Below are 19996 nucleotides of genomic sequence, written 5' to 3'. Positions count from 1 at the left end.
CCTTCGAGATGCCCCAATCTGATGCATTCGATGGACCAAAACTTTTACTAAAGCTTTGATCTTCCTATAAAATTACCAACAAGGTACAGTAGCAATTCCAAATATTAGCAATATGTGACGTGCGAAACATAAACTAGTGCACAAAATAACCGAATTTTCGAAGCTACATTACAACAAACCGTAGAAATTAGTCCGACAACAGAAGCGAGTGCCTGTAATTGCTTTCACATTATGATACATTAGTAGTTTAACGTGTACCTAAATTAAATTAGCTTGCTATTGAGCGCCTCTGAAGCGGAGTGTATGATGTGCAGCATATCTGCGTTCACCGTAACCGTTTCCCTGTGTCATATTACGTTTATGCCACGTTTTTGACGAAACTAAGAAAGAGAAATAATCAGTATTATTATCAGGATTATTTTTTTTATTTTTTATTTTTTTTTTTTTTGGATAGGTCACTAGCGTTCTGACTGGTTTGATGCGGCTCGCCACGAATATCTCTCCTGTGCCAACATTTTCATCTGAGAGTAGTAATTGCAAATTATGCCCTCAATTATTTGGTCGAAGTATTCCAATCTTAGTCTTCCTCTACAGTTATTATCCTCCACTGCTCCCTCTAGAACCACTGAAGTTATTCCCTGATGCGCTTAACACATGCTTATCATGTTGTCCCTTCTTCTTGTAAGTGTTCTTCATATATTGTAGCGAGTCGGGAGAGGTAGTAGTCAGTCGAGAGTAGTAGCGGGTGGACGATTGTACTGAGCGGGCGTCGGCATGCGTCGGCGGCGTGCTCTTCTCGCGACTCTGATCACGGTTCGGGACGATGTATATTGTTATAGAAGGTAATGAAGCAGCATTGCGCAAATGTAATAATGTATGTTAATTGTAATTAATTTGTTCAAAAAAATGCCCCAATAATAATTTTTTATAAAGTAACTCTTTTAAAGAAAAACATTCATTGCAATTTAAAGAATATTTCCTATGCATTTCCTCCAAGAAACAAAATTAAATTTAAGCCAGCATTGCACGAAGCTGTGTAGTTGAATCTACAATTAAGAGCAGATATAGATGCAGTTTTTTTTAGTGAGGTAAGAATCTTTTCCTTTTTTTAATTTTGAATACAGGGCCGAAGGTCAGCGCTGCTGCCCTTATAAAATTTATCAGGTTTAATTATTTCTGTTGAGATGTTACATACGGTTCATGGTTCATTATCTAATTAATTTTATTGTGGGTTAATGATCAATCTTCATTCGTTAACGATATTTTGTGGGGAGCTAACATTTGGCACATTTTTATTATCATTGACTTTTTTTGCTGGGAGGTTACAATATTCCTTTCCTCGCCAGTTCTACGGAGAATTTCCTCATTCCTTAACTTATCGGTACACCTAATTTTCAGCAATCTTCTGTAGAACCACATCTGAAATGCTTTGGTTCCCTTCCACTCCGGTTTCCCATCATCCATGTGTTACTACCATGCAATGCTGCAGTCCAAACATACATTCTCAATATTTCTTCCCCAAATTCCTTCAGCCACATTTGTACTGAGAATCATCGCAAATCCCCGTGGGGGGGGGGGGGAGGGGGGATATATTTTGCATGTTTTCATTCGGTAACGTCAGATGGTGTAATGTTCTGGAGCAACTTCTCTTTAAGAAAGGAAGTACTGATTGCTCAGAAATGTGCTGTAACAAAAATATGCGGCGCTCACTCACGATCATCTTGCAAATATCTGTTTAAGGTGTTGGGTATTCTGACTACTGCTTGACAGTATATTTTTTCACTCATGAAGTTTGTTGGAAATAATTCACTGCAGTTAAAAAGGAACAATGACGTACATTATTACAAGTGAACACCAACTGAATTGTTCCTCCTCAACAGTTTCAGTTTCGTAGAAGAAATTATATTATGCCACCAGAATTTAAAATAACTTGTTCCACACCACTACGAAATATGATTTATCGTGCAAACGATGGACTGCCAGCAACATTCTGTGTCACTCCCAGCTTTGGTTAGAGCAGGAGCCAGCCCACGCTATTACTGAACAAATGCAGGGTGCAGTTAATACCAAGATACAAACTACTACGTTTGGAGTTGTTTCGTGACCAGGAAGCCTGGACTCTGCTGGATGATAATGCATGGTGTTAATCGATAAAACACCGTTCTGCACTACACTGGCGACTATAGTGGTGACCCAGGGAGAAGTCTCATTCTTCCAATTTTTTGGAGAAGCACAGTAGCGTTACTACTGGAGCGTTTGTGTGAGGAGCTATAGGGTATGATTTGAGATCAAGGCTGGTAGCGTGAGTGAACTCTGATGGCACAATGGTGTGTCACGGAGACTCTGCGTCCTCATATGTTACCTCTCATACGACAATATCGTGGTGCCATTTTTTAACACAACAATGGTCGTCTACACAGGAATAGCGTCTCTATTAACCGTGTGCGTGATTTTAAGGTACTACAATGGCGAGCAAGATCTCCAGATCTGTCTCCACTCTACCAACTCGAACGTCCTCTCTGTCCCAGTGCCACTATCAGGGATATAAAGGTCCAATTACAGCAGTTGTGGGCCAGCTTGCCTCCGATACAATGGCTTGTGACAACCCTTCACAACAGAATTAGTGTATGCAACCAGGCCAGAAGGCGTGCATAGCCATATTCTTAAGTGGGCTCGTACTGCTAAGTTCTTCGCAAATTTGGCGCTGCACTTGGAACTATACATCGAGGTGACAAAAAGTCATGAGATAACGACATGAACATATACAGCTGGTGGTAGCGTCGCGTACAGAAGGTATAAAAGGACAGTGGCGGAGCTGTCATTTGTACTCGATGACTCATGTGAAATGGTGTCTGACGTGATTATTGCCCCATTGACAGACTTTGAACACGGAATGGTAGACGCATGGGATATTCCATTTCGGAAATCGTTAGGGAATTCAATATTCCGAGACCCATAGTGTCAAGAGGATGGCGATAATACCAGATTTCAGGAATTACCACTCACCACTGACAACGCAGACCGAGAGCAGCGGCGTTTGCCTAGAGTTGTCAGTGCTCAGTAGAAACCAATACTGCGTGACATAACCGCAGAAATCAATGAGGGACGTACGACGAACGTATCGTTTAGGGTAGTGTGCAAAATTTGGCGTTAACGGGCTATGACAGCAGACGATCGACGCGAGTGCCTTTGCTAACAGCACGACATCGCCTACAGCGCCTCTCCAGCGCTCGCGACCATATCAGTTGGATCATAGACTACTGAAAAACCGAGGCCTCGTCAGACGAGTCCCGATTTCAGTTGGTAAGAGCTGATGGTAGGATTCGAGTGTGGCGCAGACCCCACTAAGCCATGGATACAGTTTATCAACAAGGCACTGTGGAAGCTGGTGATGGCTCCGTCACGGTGTGGGGCGTGATTACATGAACTGAACCGAGTCCTATAGTCCAGCTGAACCGGTAATTGACTGAAAATTGTTATGTTCGGCTACTTGGAGACCATCTGCCATTCATGAACTTCATGTTCCCAAGCTATGATGGAATTTTTACGAAAGGCAATGCGCCATGTCAACACACCACAGTTTTTCGAGACTGGTTTGAAGAACAGGCTAGACAGTTCTAGCCAATGATTTGGCCACACAAATCGTCCGACATGGATCCCATGTAACATTTATGGGACGTAATCGAGCTGTCAGTTCGCCCACAAAATCCTGCACCGGCATTCCTTTCGCGATTCTGGATGGCCATAGAGACAGCATGGTACAGTATTTCTGCAGGGGACTTCGAGCGACGGTCCATGCCACTACGCCAGGCAAAAGGATATCCGACTCAAAGCTAGGAGGTATCCCATGACTTTTGTCTACACATTGTAATTCCCTAGTCGGGCAGCTGCTACTCTCTGACTAGTGGTGCATGATGACAAAGAATGTTGCTCTGAGTCTATTACTTGTACTCGGATGACAGTCGACTGGAAACTTGGCGACGAGTATGTCTGCCCCCACGTTCTCATGCAGTACAACATCGGGGCACTGTCACATCCGAATACCTCACATATCTGGAATCTGAACGATTTGAGCCTCCTTCAAACTCTGTTGCATAATGATAACGCTGTCTCACACGAGTACGTAGCATCTCCGTGTCCTTCAATCCTTCAGACTCTGTCATATACTGATAACGCTGTCTCACACGAGTACGTAGCATCTCCGTGTCCTTCACTCTTTCAAACTCTGTTAGATACTGATAAAGCTGTCTCATACGAGTATGTAGCATCTCCGTATCCTTCACTCCTTCAAACTCTGTCAGATACTGACAACGCTGTCTCACACGAGTACGTAGCATCTCCGTGTCCTTCACTCTTTCAAACTCTGTTAGATACTGATAAAGCTGTCTCATTCGAGTATGTAGCATCTCCGTGTCCTTCACTGTGAGCACTGTACATGTCACGCTGTTCACGCCCGTTACATACCCTACAGGGGCCGATAAGAACACTAAATACGAACCAAATCTTCCTATCACAGACAGTTTGTACTCTAATCAGTTAATACCCGACGACAGTGTGTACGTGTACGAAGTTACGTTGACATCCGACCTTTTGTTCTGTATACTTCACTTATCGTGTCAGACAGTGTGTTTCGTAAGTGTCACGAGTGTTACTCTAGTAAAAAAAATTTAAATTTGTCGTAAGGTCTTATGGGACCAAACTGCAGAGGTCATCGGTCCCTAAGCCTACACACTACTTAATCTCACTTAAACTAACTTACACTACGGACAACACACACACCATGCCCGAGGGAGGACTCGAACCTCCGACGGGGGGAGCCGCACGGACCGTGACAAGGAGCCTCAGACCGCGCAGCATTACTCTAGTACTTAGAAGTACCAAGAGCTGTATGTCCCGCTCATAGCTGAGAATGTTGGCAAATGTCTTATTGTTAGTATCACGTATATTTAAAGGTTTTTGTTTATAAATTAATTGAGTAGTATTACAAGATTGCTTCAACTATACGCTGATAACGAACCTTTTTTTGGGAAGGAATGCTAAGATGCAGAGGCCTGAAGATACACTTTTGACCTTAAAAAAATAGACGGCCTGAATCAGTGGTCGTCAAAGCTTTTTGCTCGAGAGTCAATGCTGACATTGTACGGCGAAACCTCGGGCCGCATTGGTAAGAACGTGGGAAGGGAGGGATAAAATAGCCACTCAAAGGGAAATTGAATTTTCGTCAAACCATGGTTATTGATAGAAGCTATGCACAAACACGTTTTGACTCTACAAAATATAAAGTATTACTCCAAATATTTTTAAGTTAAAAGGAAAATAATAGACTGGAATTACACGCATTTTTCGCAAGGTTTACATACTGACCAGTTTCCTGTACCTAGGCGGGTAATGTGGTCAGTGCCATCGCAAAAGGATCCCGTGTTGATTTTCCTGATTTCCAGACACATTTTCTATGCGGCTTCACGGCCTAGTTAAAATAAGAAAGAAAAGCGGCTGCAGCAGTACGTTTTCAATCGGTCTTCTGTTTCAGGCTAAATACAACAGAACATAAACGGTTGTAAATTGTGTAAGTTCATTAACTCAAAATTACAAACATTCCTGCTGGAGGAAAATTCGCAACTGAACATTATAGCAGAGCCTGAAAATGCCGCTTCAGTTGTACGGTTCTTTTTATTTTCCAGTGCTTAGACCACGACCAGTTTCGGTCTCTCACGTGCCCTTCATCAGGTGTGACAATTTTGTGCTGTGAGCCCGAGCATCGCGATGGACGAGTATAAGACGTGGTGTTCCACGAGCTCTGCGCTCGCTGCCGATACATCGCGTCCTATGCTCGTCCATCGCGGTGCTCGGTGTCACAGCACAAAATTGTCACACCTGATGAAGGGCACGTGAGAGACCGAAACTGGTCGTGGTTTAAGCGCTGGAAAATAAAAGAACCTCAAAACTGAAATGGTATTTTCAGCCTATGCGCTAATTAAAAATTGTCACAAAGGTATGCAGTGGCGGGTGATAGCTATATATAAAAGTGTTTGGAAGTCCGTTTCATCTGGTGTACTGTGTGGGCTTTATGGAAGTAACTAACTCTCACTGGCGTAAACAACTCCGCCACTTTCCTCGACGTGTAGTGGTGGTCACTTTTCCTTAGCTAACGCCATCTGGGCATTAAGTCATTTACTGAATAAACTATGAAACTGAAATAAATAACAAGCAATTACATTTGTTCAGGCACTGATATTGTAAAAAAGTCATTACTCTTCATACAAGTAAGGTAACAAGAATAATATTAATGACTTAACTTGCGTCAGATAACTCAAAATCAAAAACATTTTTAATAAAAAATAACGAAACAAGCTTCCTCTGTCAGTGTCACTGACGAAAAGGAAGAGGTATATTAGAACTAGTCTGACCACTTCTCGGCAGGCAGCAGTGCTGTTCAGGACAAAAAAAAATATGAAATTGACACTTTTCCCAACCACACTTTACCCAACCCGCCACTTTACCACACCTTCTTGTGTTGATCTTACTATTAGTTGCTAACTTACAAAAATTAGTACGTTATATTAATTAATAAAACACTAATTGCATTCTGAGACACGATCACAAAACATGTACACATTTGAAGATTTCCATCTCGATAATGAGTAGTGATGAATCCAGTTACTTTCGTTTGAAATTTAAAAACATGGCAGCATTGCTGCCAGTTGCGCACGCTCATGAGTAACCTCGCAATGGTCAGGTTACTTACTACTCTCTTCCTGAGGAAGGCGGCAAACTTCATTTAGCTTACAGCCAAATTCACCGACGAGTGTTTGATACTGAGCAAGAAAAATACACTTTTAAGAAGCTCTTAACGTTGGTTGACGATTTTGGATCTTGCTGTTAGATGCTAGAACAACGTTATTATAAAACAAAGCTAGGAATCGCGGGCCTGGCAAACACTGGATTCGGGTCTCATGCGGCCCGCGGGTCGCAGTTTGACAACCACTGGCATAAATACATCAAATGTGTCCGCATTTTCGAATGTGGACTACCATCAGCTTATAATGAAATGGCAACAATGAAAATTTGTGCCGCACCGGGGCTCAAACCAGGATATCCCTTTTATCGCGAGCGATCGTCTTACCATCTGGCTACGCAGCATGACCCAAACTTCCACGTGTTGTCTATCATGTGTCTGTACTCGTAGATGCATTATGTATATTGCCATACAGTGGAGACATTTTATTTGGAAGTCGCTTGTCCGGTGTCGGCGAATAAATACGACGTTACAGTTCCTATGTTAACACAGGTACTACAATATCGTACTGGCCTAAATGGTTAAAGTGACTGCTAGCGATAAGAAGACGAATCTCGTCTGGCAGTATTTTTTATCTTTCACGACATTTTACTGAATTATGTGTGCACAAATAACGTCTGATAGCTGCGACATAGAGTCACGAAGGAGTTATGCGATTATTTGAAGAAAATGTGCAGTCAGCGCAATGCTGAATAGGTCGTTGAGGATGAAGTCATTGACTGGAAGCAAGCTGACTTTATTATTTCAATAATACGCCAATGTGCGAAACTCGTAATATTGGACTAATAATGTCAGCTTTCTTCCCGTCAATGACTTATACGCTTTGAGACCTACACTTAGCAGAGTGGACAAGTAACGCCCGTCGCATCATACCACCTCATACAAGAGAACCTCAGTTCGTTCTGCTCAGCGCCAGGTGGTATGCGAGCATTATCACCAAATACTTCACAAAATTAAATCCAAACGTCCTGATCTCATCCTGTGAATGCGATTCACTTGGCAGTGGACGCCATCCTGCAATATCCAAAACATAAAAAAGCCTAGATAACCATTGCCATCGATAATGTAAACATAGTTCGTACAAACACGTACATTGCCATTTCTCTTTCTCGTTTCTCAACTTGTGCACAAGCCTTTATTTGTTTTTACCCTGAGAAGGAGACCTCACTGAACGTGAGGCCATTTTCTAGGATGGCCTACGGCTGTGTGTCTGAGAAGGACTGTGTGGAGTATTACTGAGGTTCTAATAAGTGTACCATAGAGGCCTATAACGTCCTTGCCTAAAGTCGTAATAGCGATGAGCACACCTTATTCCATTAGGCATGAAAACAAACTCCCTATATGCATCCCTAAATTATGCGATAAGTTCTTGCAAATTAGGCTTATAGTACCACAATTCTTCTAAAACAATTACAGCAGCTGAATAATTAATTTTGTTTCCATAAAATGTTAAAGCTAAATCGTCGATTCGTTGCTGTGAAGTAGGAACCAAGAAGGCCAGGCCCAGGTCGTCAGGATAGTTTCTGATATGGTCCCAGTTTCCATAAAAAAATTCCAACGCAGACATTAGCTGTAAACAATAATCTTTATTTAAAATGTAACCGTACCTTTTCGTTTACAAAACGTCATATACACTCTGTTCCTTACTACAAATGTTACATATTTTACTTCACTCTGAATAACATCATTCTTAGCAGGTTCATCTCCAGCTATCTCCAATCCCAAATAAAATGGATTGACACCTTGAAACAATTTGTTCTTACATTTACATTGATTCTCCAAATCAGTCCAGGTCGTCAGGATAGTTTCTGATATGGTCCCAGTTTCCATAAAAAAATTCCAACGCAGACATTAGCTGTAAACAATAATCTTTATTTAAAATGTAACCGTACCTTTTCGTTTACAAAACGTCATATACACTCTGTTCCTTACTACAAATGTTACATATTTTACTTCACTCTGAGTAACATCATTCGTAGCAGGTTCATCTCCAGCTATCTCCAATCCCAAATAAAATGGATTGACACCTTGAAACAATTTGTTCTTACATTTACATTGATTCTCCAAATCAGTCCATGACTTTACTTTAGTTATATCAGCACTCGTCTCAGGCTTACAATACGTAACAAATTTAAAACGACTACGTCTACTGTATTTCCGCCAAGGAACGCCTGAAGAACGTTCAGGCCTTAAACTAAACGGACCTAACTTATTATTACAAGCAAGCCTTACTTTCTCCAATGCACCTTGATCCTCAAATATTTTCTTATTTGCCCTGTCATCAAGTGTTAGTCTCTCAACTCTTACATTAATCCTATACACATATGTGACTATTTTATTAATAATTACAGAAGCATATTTATTACCAAAGAAATTAAACTCATCCGTAATGTCATAATGCTTAGGTGTCGTAAAGTTCAAAGCGTTTTCATCATATTTCTCGGTAGCACCCATTTTCCCATATTCAAATCGAAGACCGTCGGACTGAGTATACTCCGTACGCCATTTACACATTCTCCCGAAATATGGCCTAGTCAGAATGTTCCGTCGGCGTATCCAACGCCTCGGACGTGCACGGCGATACCGGCTCATCGTCTTCATCCGACGATATGCAAATAGTCTCCGCTTCGGCCTCCACGTCCGACGTGTCCGACGCCATTTCCTCCTTAACATTTAAACAATGGATTATATGACAATCGGCATGTACAACATTCAGACGTGTCATGAGAGCTTCGTCACCAATAATAAAGTCATTGAGATGTTTATTTCGACGTTTATTCAGAAAAATACACACTGTTCTCGAACACCCTAAATGTTCCTTTTGGCATAGCTTACTCCCAGCACATACCCGTGAATTATGGATATTAAACATCATTTCCACTTTTACACACTGCAGTGGCTCAGTGAAGACCTAGCGACTTCTGCGGTTATCTGCATATTCGTGACTGGTACCGTAACAGCGCTGACTGCAAACGTTCGTTTACTTAAGCGATTATAGTTAGCCGCCATGAATATCACTGAAGCAATTGGAAGAGAAAAATGACTTCTTGTCAGGTAAGCATTGAGTAATAACCACCTTCTCGGTCAGTGGTGTAACAGGTGTTCCTGCTGATATGAATAGTAAAGATCGTCACAGAGAGAGAAATTACGAGCAAGCCGTGACAATAGCAGCACGCAAGCTCAGAGCTGAAACGACTCACACCGCTATTATACTGTTTTACGAGACAAATGAAAAACTGAACAAGACGGCTCAGTGGAAGAGATGAGTCTGAATACCGGTAGGACCATCCAGATTTATGTTTTCCGAATGTTCTCTGAGTCGACTGGGGCAAATGCTGGTATAGATTCTTTGCATAAGTCGGGATCGAGTTTTCTTCCCACTCTTGAGCTGTACGAACTTGTGTTCCGTCTCTAACGATGTCGTACTTTGTCGAAAACTGTCTGTAAATCTGCAAACTCCACGAACGTAGTTGTGCCTTTCTTTTATGTATCATCTAAGATAATTCATAGGCTCAGTATTGCCTCGAGTGTTTCTACGTTTCTACGGAACGCAAACTTAATATTCCCCAAGATCGTCTTCTATCGATTCTTTTGTAAATACTTCTCGACAATATTTTTCAGGCATGACTTTTTAAATTGATAGTTCGGTAGTGTTCACACCTGTCAGCATCTACCTTCTTTGGAATTGAAATTATGGACAAATAAAGGCACTGGAATCATAGTAAAACCCTCTGTTAAATAGACAATGTGCCTTTCTTATACTTTCTGCAGGTTCCATATATATATATATATATATATATATATATATATATATATATATATATATATATTGATCAGCCACAACATCATGACCACCTACCTAACGGCACGGATAACAGCAACGACGCGTCCAGGCACGGAAGCAATTAAGCTTTGGTAGCATGCTGCAGGGCGTTTGTACCCCTTCTGCACACTCTAGTCACCTGATTCTCGTAAATTTCGGGGACGGGGGCGATGAGGTCTGACGCTACGTTCAGTCACACCTTAGATGTGTTCCATTTGGTTCAGACCTGGAGACTCGGGAGGCCAGGATATCAATTGTAACTCGCCTCTGTGTTACTCGAACCACTCCACCACTCTCCTGGCCTTATGACATGGCGAATTGCGTTGCTGAACAGTGCCACTGCCGTCGAGAAACATGATCGTCAGAAAGGGGTGTACGTGGTCTGCAAGCAATGTACGATACTCCTTGGGTGTCATGTTTCCTTGCACGAGCTCCACTGGCCCCATGGATACCCACGAGAATCTTCCCTTGAGCATAATGGTGCCGCATCCAGCTTGTCTCTGTCCCACAGTACAGGTGCCAAGGAGCCGTTCCCCTGGAAGGCGACGTATTCGCGCCCTCACATCGGCACGATGAAGAAGGTATTGGGATTCGTGAGACCATGCAACGCTCCGCCACTGCGCCAGTGTCTAGTGCCGATGGTCACATGCCCATTCCAGTCGTAATTGCCGATGTCGTGGTATTAACATTGGCACATCTATGGGTCGTCGGCTGCAGATGTTCATCGTTAGAAGGGTTCAGTGCACTTTGTGTTCAGATACACTTGTACTCTGTCCAGCATTAAAATCTGATGTCAGTTCCGCCACAATTCCACGCCTATCCTGTTTTACCGGTCTGCCCAGCCTACGACGTCCGATATATGTTTGGATGTAATTTCACCGTGGTTTCTATACATTTGAAGACATTCACCACAGCACTCATTGAACACCCGACAAGTCGCGCAGTTTCCGTAATATTAGTGCCGAGCCTCCGGGCCATCACAGTCTGCCCTCAGTCAAACTAAAATAGATAGTGCGTCTTCCCTATTCTAGACAGGGAAAGCATGCTCACTGACACTGCATACACAGTGCGCGTGTCTAACTAGCTGTCTTTCATCGCCAGGTGACGCTGCTATCGCCTGGACAGGTTTATATCGATAGCAGGTCGGTGGTCATAATGTTCTGGCTGACCAGTATATTATGAATTTAATGCATCGAAATGCTTGGAGCACGATGGCAGCTTTGCATTGGAAGCACACGTTACAGAAAATTTTGGCAGCAGAATCTGCATATGCTTTTTGAGAATATTTGGAAAACAGAAAAGATTACAGAAGAGAGGAAAATACAATTAATCCACACACAATATAAAAAGTGAGACAAAATAGCAATAATTACAGGGGAGTGTCAGTTCTACAAGTGACAATTAAAAACTGCCAAAAATTCTCCCGTGCAGAATTGAGTAAACTATAGACCGACTCCTCATGCGCAAATCGATTTTTAACTTAAAATCAATAATTTGTCATGTAATGTTAACCACCAAACCTAAACAGTAACGTTTATTGGTTACAAATAAGGACTTGATTCTGTAGAGAGAGATACAACAGATGAAATCATTTGGTACTGAACCAGAGGTGATTAACATAATTAGTGAAACTCTAACACAATGCGTAACGTGATATTTATGACAGAAATGTCTCAGCTATATGAAATAAAAACCATTGTTGCACCAGGGGCAACTTACCACATTTAGTGTTTAACCGTATTTTAGAGCTCAATATGACAAAATTGAACAAATAATTCTGTGAATAACTTCTTGATGATTTTGGAATATTTTAAGTCCAAAACCATCATTCCTCTAGTAAATCTTCAGGAAAGAATAGCAAATAAAACTGGTCTTGGGATTTCAGCTGGAAGCACAAAATTCGTGACAATTATAAAAAAATGCAACCAAATTTATGGGAACACAAATAAGCAAAACAGAACAAGTTAGTAAATTTTAATCTCTTGAGGAAACCGTATGACAGAATGGATTAACAATTTGCAATGGATGTAAGAGTTCACAAAAGGGATAGAGCATACGAGTATCAGTAACGAGGAACGCATATCTAGGAATAGAAAACTAAAATAGAGTAAAACAATGATTTACATACTTCTGATTGCTTAACGATGAACCTTAAAGTGGACAGAACAGAGATATCTGAAAGATGAATTTTCAGAAAAATAACGGGTGCAATACAAACTACAATTTGTTGTTTGAAAATCAGAAGTGATGCAAACTTCCACGGAAATATAGGGAGACTATTAGAAGAAATCTCAAAGAGACGCTTAATCATCTTTGGACATCTCTACTGAAGGAATCAGAACTGGCTAGCGACACAAATATTCCTGTATTTCTGCAAAAGAAGTGAACACTAGCATGGATTACAGGAATAAGAAAATAACCCGACGGAAAAAATCACAACATCAAGAAGGAGTTGTGAGACGTAAAGGAAAGTTGATAGGCGTGTCTCTACATACGAAAGATGATGAATATTAAAATTTGGCACCAGTCGCATAAGAATGACGCTAGTGTTGCCACTATCAGGATGAAAATCAGGTTTCCTCCGAGTGCACTTTTTAGTGGTCATGAACTTTAGTTATCTTTGAAACTAGACGTGTTGAGTTGACGTTAGTCAAGAATGCCTTTGGGGCGACTAAGATGCCATTATCAGCACCTCATCGAGTTTGAATGAGGTCGTGTAATGAGGCTAAGGGAAGCTGTGTGTTCATTCTGCGATACAGTAGAGATAGGCGGGAATGTAACCCCTGTACATGACTGCCGGCAGCGGTGGTCACAAGAATGTACGGTCGCAACAAGACCGGGCTATTGACGGCCACGTTGCACCACCGAGAGGGAAGACCATCGTAGTGAGCGTATGACTATGGCGCATAGTACTCCGCCTGCAGTACCAGTAGCAGTTGGCACCACAGTGACACCACGAATTGCTACAAATCGTTTACTTCGAGGACAGGTATTTATTTACTTGCCTCAATTTAGGCTGATTTACAAATAAGTTATAGTTAAGGTATGTGTCGTGTTCGTACTGTAAGATCTTCGGTACACACACCATCAGATTATTTGACTTGTCGCTCTAACGAAGTAGGTGAGTGTCAGGAATATGTCTGGTGGTCTTATCGTGGCGTGTTTATCTTCTGCCGTTAGGTCAGACGATAGAAATGCCACTTGCACGCTTAGAGTAGCAGATTGACGGTGACCAACTTTAAACAGAACTTGATTAATTTTCACACACATTTATTAAAATAATAACAAGCATAAACATTACGTAACTTGATTTTGAATGCTATTTACAATTGACAATCTGAAGTTCCTTTGGTGTTGGTACATTAATCTTATTCTCACATATCTCTGATACTTGACAAAGTGTCTATTCATTTATCTTCATGGCTGTGTACAGGAATATGGTAATCTTATTAGGCGCAGACTGAAACTTGACTATAGACTGGCACAGACTAATGCAGACTGGTACAGACTGGTGCAGACAAATGCGGACTGACTAATCGGAGGTCTGTACACTCGTTATAATACCTCGCACGCTCAGGTATCACTGTGATCCGCGAGGAGGAAAGGTCCTACGTTGGCAGCAATCTCATTGGCTGCGTTACATATTAATACGCGGATCGGCGGAAGCAGAACTTGGTCCGTCTCTAAGGCAGCGTCATCTCGTAGTGTGGAGACGGACGAGCGCTGCGCCTGTGCTGTTGTGCTTAGCGGGGCGCGCTCTAGTGGGAAAGTCGTGTACACGCTGACTACTCGGAACTATGTACACAACAGTATGATAATTATTGTTATTTGTCGAAATGAAATGTTCTCCGAGCTAAAGACGTCCGGCAGCATACCTTGCACTGACCACAGACCACAGCCGTTTCCGACCTCAGTAGTGTCGAGCGAGAGCTCTCTGGAGAGCATGTATGGGACATCAGGGACGACAACTCGAGTGTCATCCACATACAGCATTTGTCGTCTCGTTGTCTCGGCTTGATGGTGATGGTTGTTCCAGTCGAGATGACGTGGAACGTCGATTACTACAACGCCAATCTGTAACTATTATATAAACAAAGTCCTCGTGCAGTTTGGTTATTTTTCAGATACTGTCTCTCAAAACTAATATCAACGTCTCGATGGAAGAGCACGCCGGAGTGTGTGCGCCGCCCTTGCTTGTAATTAAAGCAATGGTGTTCGATGTCCATCGATCTTGTCCACTTATAAATATAGCGACTGCACCACTCGATAACGCGATGACTCCCTTGATCTGAAATGATAACCAGAAGTCCTTTGGGTGTTCGCGACAGACTTTTCAGTTTACGCGAACTTGCTGACTGTAGTTGTTATGCCTGGTTTGAGAATGTGTATTCAAACGTTGAAAATATAATCCAATACCCAGGGCGATGTCACATCACGATTTTTGCGAGGATATTGAGTTGTTAATTATTATTCCGTCGTCAAGGCGTCGCTAAGTGGCGTATTCAACAACTACATGACGTAATTCCAGAGCTAACATACCATTGAGCAATGTTCAGAAGCCGGCCGAGTTGGCCGAGCGGTTCTAGGCGCTACAGTCTGGAACCGCGCGACCGCTACGGTCGCAGGTTCGAATCCTGCCTCGGGCGTGGATGTGTGTGATGTCCTTAGGTTAGTTAGACTTAAGTAGTTCTAAGTTCTAGGGGACTGATGACCTCAGATGTTAAGTCCCTTAGTGCTCAGAGCCAATGTTCAGAATGCGTCGTATTTCGGTGTAAAATTATTGTTTTGTGCAGTTAAACTGTCACTAAATCACTTTTCACTTTTATGTTATCCGAAGAATCAGTTAATTCCACAAATACACTTTAAATGTCCATTAAATGATGTATGCGACACGAAGAATTAAAGTTGAATTAAAATTTATTGTTCTTTGTAATTATTTGTCCCTACACTGAGCACACACAACGATTTTTCATTCAGGTAATTGCGTCTGTTAGGATCAGAAATTCTGACTTTGACGATAGCTTCTGACAACAAGGCGCAATTGTAAGTTCTTCGTGATTGCTTTTATCTGTTGTCTACTCAAGTCTAATAATTGAGTTTATTTCGGCGATCAGTCTCTTTCTGTGTCCTTTGATGCTCGTGACTATTAAGTATCAAGAACGCTATGTCCCATCAAAAATCAGCAATCACACGAGTTATTGGTCTGTCACATATATCAACTATCGCGTTATCTGTCTAAACGGTAAAGATGATTTTGCTTCAGTCCGATTTCTGACTAATACTTCCAACCGTAAAACTTTTAAACTTCGGGTCGGTCTTTAAGACAATCTAGTAGCGGTTACCATGCGTACTAATATTGCAAGAGTACAAGAGAGAAGTGAAGTTAACATCTCCATTGCCGAGTTACATTGTAGTCACATCCAACTTACAGCTCGATGCGGCTAGGACAAATGTTATCTTTGGTCAAATTATGGTCTGGGCTTTAACCTTCGTAAATAACAATTTTTTTAATTCTTTCTTTAAAGTTTCTGTTTCGCATCATACCGTATTCTCTCATTAAGTCCTTTCTTCATGATAAGCATTAGTATTTACATAGCTATCTTGTTAATGAAACTGTGTAAATTTTGTTGTCAGTAGCTGCCATCACTGTCAGGATAACTAATATTTCTATTTATTTTTGCAACAAAAGGAGGTTCATTATGGGTCCTATAACTGAGGTACAAGCACTAACCATCCATGTATTCAGCGACCAAGTGCATTTCACATTTGCACTTGCTTATCTCACGCTTACATTAAGGGGGTTAGGACGTCAAACGGGACGACTTGGAGCAGGAGAGGCACCACAGGACATTTCAATTTCTGCTGTCTATACTTTTACAAATAAATTCATAAAACTTTGTCAGCATCACCAAGAAGAATTGAGGACTCACACTCATAGTAGTGAAAGTTCAAAAACGTAGCAAAATACCTTTTTTTACATGTGAGATTTCATCATTTTTTCACTTACTACTGGCTGCATTTGTTTCTGTAGGTACACTTTTCTTGCTAAGTAAGAGAGATTCTTCGATGAATTTTGCACAGCGTACAAGCAGTACTTACAGGTGTATGAAACTCTAGAATTTTCCAAATCTACTAAAAACTATGGTAAAAATTGAGATAATTAACTATAAAATTTGAGTTTTTTCTAAACAAGAAGTTTAAAATGTAACAGTTAATTCATTTTTTTCATAAATTAAATAAAGTCTAGAGTTTCATACACATGTAACTATAGTTTGTATGCTGTGCAAAATTCATCGAAGAATCTCTCTTACTTAGAAAGAAAAGTGTACCTGTAGCAACAAACGCAGCCAGTAGTAAGTGAAAAAATGATGAAATTTCACACTACTATGAGCTATCACTACTATGAGTATGAATCCTGAATCCTCGCTGATCATGCTTTCAAAGTTTTATGAATTTATTTGTAAAAGTATAGACAGTGGAAATTAAAATGTCCTGTGGTGCCTCAGCTGCTCCAAGTCGGCCCGTTTGACGTCCTACCCCCCTTAATCTGTAACCTTGCTATGTTTATTGTTTATCACTTAAATATCTATGTTACGTGAACAAATGCATTCCCAAAATTTCAGTATTCTACATTAACTATTTTTTCGAGTTGCGATTTTTTTTCAGTTAGTGTTACTGGAAGGGACCAACACCAAAGAATCGGAAGTAATAGAAAAAATGTTAAGAATAACATACTAAATTCAGATGGTTTTAAAGGCAGAAAAAGTAAGAAATCAGTGGCAACATTGGCAGAAGAAAGGTAAATACAACATGAGAAGGAGATGCAGTGCCGCGCGGGATTAGCTGACCGGTTAGGGGCGCTGCAGTCATGGACTGTGCGGCTAGTTCCGGCGGAGGTTCGAGTCCTCCCTCGGGCATGGGTGTGTGTGTTTGTCCTTAGGATAATTAAGGTTAAGTAGTGTGTAAGCTTAGGGACTGATGACCTTAGCAGTTAAGTCCCATACGATTTCAGACACATTTGAACATTTTTGGAAATGCAGACATGCTAGAAGAATTGGAAACACCGAGGTAAGAAGAGGTTCAAAATGGTTCAAATGTCTCTGAGCACTATGGGACTTAACTTCTGAGGTCATCAGTCCCCTAGATCTTAGAACTACTTAAACCTAACTAAACTAAGGACATCACAAAGATCCATGCCCGAGGAAGGATTCGAACCTGCGACCACAGCAGACGCGCGGTTCCAGACTGTAGCGCCTAGAACCGCTCGGCCACCCCGACCGGCTGGTAAGAAGAGGAACTGAAATCTTTGCATGATCGTAGTTGGTCAATACGAAGATAAAAAAAGATTAGCAACCGAAGATGAAACAGGTAATGGCAGCCTGTACGCTGCTGCAACAATGACCCAGGGCGGCAGGCGCAGAACTGGAAGGTAGCAGGTGTGTGCTCGCCTTGCTGGAGGGACGTGTGGCGCTGGGTGGGGCAGGCTGCGTCCGACCAGACCCACCGTTAGCGCCATCGGTCGCAGGGGGGTGGGGGAGGGGAGAGGGGCGCAGCGACCTGAAACCCGACACCCAAGACGGCAGCCGCCAGAGCTCACGGCTCACAGGGTAGGCGGAGCTCTGCCCAGCTGCCCTGCCCACTTCCATTGACACGATCACCTGACACAGCACTGCCAGAGAAACCACCCTTCAATCCTTTGAGTACTGTGGTTTCTGTCTGGAACCACAATGTAATTAATATTGTTTCTATGTATCAGTGCATTTAGCATGAAACCACTGACGCCAATGCAAGACAGAGACATCGAGTAGCACACTGAACTACTTCTACGAATGTAAGGCATTGTAGCAGTCACTTACACTGAGCTGACAATAGTAGTGGGATAGCTACAGACGGCAGTAGTATAGCGTACACAAGGTATAAAAAGGCACTGTACTGCCGAAACTAGTTGCTGCGCTGGGCAAGAGGAGGTCCGATACGATGTTAGGTGGTATCCCATGACTTCTGTCAAATGGTTCAAATGGCTCTGAGCGCTATGGGACTTAAAATCTGAGGTCATCAGTCCCGTAGAACTTCGAACTACTTAAACCTAACTAACCTAAGGACATCACACACATCCATGCCCGAGGCAGGATTCGAACCTGCGATCGGAGCGGTCGCGCGGTTCCAGACTGTAGCGCCTAGAACCGCTCGGTCACACTTGCATATGAAACGTCCCCTTAGAAAAATTGTACATGACTGTGCTTAAACTGACACACAATATTTTTAGCGCAACGGAATCTGACTTTCGATAATCCCTACAAGAGAATGGCCCTGACTAACATTAACCTATACCTTTCACAAATCACTTACCTCACAAAAATCTTCGTTACTCTAACTACTGCAATACAGCGAGCGCCACTACTGCCAGCTAAATAAAAGATTCTAACTACTGAAGGCACTAACTACTGATAGGCATAGTTAGCAAATGAAAGATTTTGATAGAGAACAAACAATGTATTTACCTTAATAGTGTTCAAAAGTCATAATATATATATCAGTCCATGATATCCAATACTACAAATTTACTCTTTCTGATGGACACACGTCCAGATCGTCCGCTGTCAAAATTCCGCCATCTCTCTCCCCACATCCACCACTGCTGGCGGCTCACCTCCAACTGCGCAACGCTACGCGCTGTTAACATCCAGCTGCCCAACACTACAATGGCAGACAACAATGCAAACTATCCACAGACGGCACACAGCACAGCCAGTGATTTTCATACAGAGCGCTACGTGGCGTTACCAATAAGAAAACATAAACAGCCCACTTACAGTGTGTAGACCTGTCAAATCGGATGTTGTCATCTTAGAAGACAGAAATATCCGCAGCATACCCATCATGAAGATGTAGACGGGAGGGCAGCACTGAGGTAACCGAAAATGTTCATTTATGTTTAGCCGACCTGGGTGGCCGAGTGGTTCTAGGCACTACAGTCTGGAACCGCGCGACCGCTACGGTCGCAGGTTCGAATCCTGCCTCGGGTATGGATGTGTGTGATGTCCTTAGGTTAGTTAGGTTTAAGTAGTTCTAAGTTATAGGGGACTGATGACCTCAGATTTTAAGTCCCATAGTGCTCAGAGTCATTTGAACCATCTTTTTGGATTTATGTTTACAGTAGCCTAAATGAGAGGGTAAAAGTCACGGTACGAGAAACACCCCCAAAATATCGCAGAAATAGTTGCACTAAATTCTCCAAACGCTAGGGGTTACACGCCTCTTTGGTCGGTCATTGCACTCGACGAATTGGCTCATTTGAGAAGAGGCAAAATATTAACTAGTCGGGCCACTCTACATGCTACTACTCACATACTATGCAGTTTCTTTGGTCACAGTAC

This window comes from Schistocerca cancellata, chromosome 3 (assembly GCF_023864275.1).
Source record: "Schistocerca cancellata isolate TAMUIC-IGC-003103 chromosome 3, iqSchCanc2.1, whole genome shotgun sequence".
In the NCBI taxonomy this organism is placed as follows: Eukaryota; Metazoa; Arthropoda; class Insecta; order Orthoptera; family Acrididae; genus Schistocerca; species Schistocerca cancellata.
The sequence above is the reverse complement of the archived record's forward strand: the minus strand, read 5'-3'. Positions refer to the sequence as shown.